The 1,884-nt window shown below is 43.5% G+C and overlaps 1 protein-coding gene across 4 annotated transcripts in view; it reads right to left on the bottom strand.

Moving 5' to 3' along the window:
- The window catches only part of ctnnd2a (catenin (cadherin-associated protein), delta 2a), a 255,957-nt gene that overhangs the window by 34,276 nt on the left and 219,797 nt on the right, over positions 1-1,884 (bottom strand). The window lies entirely within an intron of this gene.

The following is a 1,884-nucleotide window of genomic DNA, read 5'->3' as shown; positions in this document are numbered from 1 at the left end:
GTGGAGTTCTTGATGTGGTGTGGGGTGTTCCCCACGAGAGGCGCGAGGATGGTAGCAAGGTGTTTAGCAATGTTGTAAGTGGCTGAGTTTATGCTACTGACTATGGGTCTGAGTGGGACAGCTTCCTTGTGGATCTTAGGAAGTCCATAGATGCAGGGTATGGCATCCCCTGGGTAAAGGCGGTGATATGTAAGGCGGTCAATAATTTTGTCCTTTTCAAAGTCTTGAAGGCAAGCTATAACTATCACTCTAAATGTAATAAATGTAGTAATTCATTTAAAAAATCCCTGAGAAGGTGTCTGCTGTGTCTGACAGTCCCACTGAGAATCAGCATCCCTCCCTGCAGCTTTATGTAGTTCGTGGCACAATATTTCCCGTATTTCCAATATTTTCAGTCTATTAACTGCAGCAGCGTCTTCTTAAGCCCTTATGTTTGACTTTATTTTGTATTTTTTTGTTCTCATGCATCTGTCAGATGTGTAAGATTTCTATTGTCATTGTCGTGGTCTCTGATCCTGGGTGTGTTTGGACTCTAAATTCTGGCTCTGTTTTGGTTGTAATCTGAGTTTTGATGTTTTGAGTCTTTGATTTAGAGCCTCTGGGTCTCTTCTTTTCTTAATATGCCTTTGAGTTTAGTTTAACTTTTGTATCTTTGTATTCTGGGTTATGTGGCGATGGTTTATTTTGATTCCTGGAGTTTTGGTTTGGGCAGCACTGTTATCACTGTTCCCTCACAGCAAGGAGGTCCTGGGTTTGAATTCATCATCCACTCAGGGCCTTTCTGTGTGTAATTTTTCATCCGTGTCTGTGTGGGTTCTCTCCGGATACTCTGGCTTCCACAGTCCAAAGACATGCAGTTAGGGGTGGTAGGTCAATTGGTGATTTTAAATTGCCAATGACAGGCTGGCGACTGGTCCAGGGTGTGTACTCCAGCATGCTTGAAGCTTAGACCTGACACCCATTAAAACATTTTGTTAAAGTATTCAACAAAAAATTAAGGTTTAATTTATTTGCACTCTATTTTATACTTTGTATTTTTAATTGAGTTACAGTGTTGAACTGTTGTCTGAGAGCAAGTGGGTCCTGGGTTCAAATTCACTGGCTGGATGTGGCCTTTCTGTTTGCATGTTCTCCCTGCCTGTAGTGGTACCCCAGCCTCTTCACACAGTCCAAAACATGCGTGTTAGGGTAACTGTTGATCCTAAATTGGAGTGAAGGTGTGAATGTGAGCGTCAGAGGTTGTCCATCCCTCTCTGTTAGCCCTGCAATAAATAGACTGATGACTTGTCCCGGGTGTAACCTGCCTCTCGCCCTATGACAGCTGGGGCAGGCTCCATCCCCCAGCGACGCTGGATAAGCCGATGGAAATGGATAGCTAGTGTCTGGAAATACTGCTATAGGTGGAGAGCAACAAAAAAGGCTGAAAAAAGAGCGACATGCAAAGGCCTTGGATTGTTTTTCACAGGGATACAAATTAATGTAGCTGTAAGGTCACTGCTATCCAATTCCCTAATGATACATTTGTAGGTGTATTGAATAAACAACAGCAACAAAATAAAACAAAAATCATTCAAACCCATTCAGATGTCTCTATGCTAAGGCTTCAATTATCTGTAATCCCCCGTTGTGTGCCAGCCAGACCGTCACAGTAGGGGGCGTATTGAGCTTTGCCGGTGGCATTCCCCATTGTTCTAACAACACTCTGCAAAACCACAGAGGCACCGGAGACCCCTCATCTGAAACTGAGGGTAGCGGGGTTGCTATAGGAACCACCGAGCCCATTAGGAAGCTAAGATTACCCAAGATAGTAGAGGAGGAGAAGTGATATCAAACAAATGCATTTATATGCTTTTATGTTCACGTGTGGTGTTTGTTTAGGCACGC

Source organism: Pundamilia nyererei, unplaced genomic scaffold, assembly GCF_000239375.1.
Source record: "Pundamilia nyererei isolate P.nyererei 1_Seehausen unplaced genomic scaffold, PunNye1.0 scaffold00007, whole genome shotgun sequence".
Classification (NCBI taxonomy): domain Eukaryota; kingdom Metazoa; phylum Chordata; class Actinopteri; order Cichliformes; family Cichlidae; genus Pundamilia; species Pundamilia nyererei.
This window is presented reverse-complemented; position numbering and strand designations above follow the sequence as displayed.